Consider the following 641-nt stretch of genomic DNA (forward strand, 5'->3'; position numbering starts at 1 on the left):
GAATGAGATACAAGAAAACTCAGCTAGACATCATGATGAAATGAGGAAAAGTATACAGGACCTGAAAGAGGAAATGTACAAGGAAATCAATGCCCTGAAAAAAAACGTAGCAGAACTTGCTGAATTGAAGAAGCTATTCAGCGAAATAAAAAACACAACTGAGAGTTTAACCAGCAGGCTTGTCGAAGTTGAAGAGAGAACCTCTGAACTTGAAGATGGGGCTGTTAGAAATAACACAAGCAGACAGAAAAAAAAAAAAAGAAAAAAGAATCAAAGGCATTGAAGAAANAGAAACCTCCATGCTGTTTTCTGTAATGGTTGTACGTTCCTACCAGCAGTGAACAAGGGTTAACTTTTCTCCACCTCCTTGCCCAGTGCGAGTTATCTTTTGTCTTTCTGATAATAGCCATTCTAATGGGTATGAAGTAATGTCTCCTAGTGATTTTAATTTGTATTTCCCTGATGATTAGGGAGGTTGAGCATTTTTTCATCAACCTGTTGGCCATGTGGGGGTCTTATTCTGAGAAATGTACGTTCAGTTACTCTGCCCATTGTTTAATCGGGTTGTTGTCTTGCTATCGAATTGTTTGAATTTTGTATATATTTTTGGATACTTATTCATAATCAGATGTATCGTTTTC

Source organism: Galeopterus variegatus, unplaced genomic scaffold (assembly GCF_000696425.1).
Source record: "Galeopterus variegatus unplaced genomic scaffold, G_variegatus-3.0.2 Scaffold1995, whole genome shotgun sequence".
Classification (NCBI taxonomy): Eukaryota; Metazoa; Chordata; class Mammalia; order Dermoptera; family Cynocephalidae; genus Galeopterus; species Galeopterus variegatus.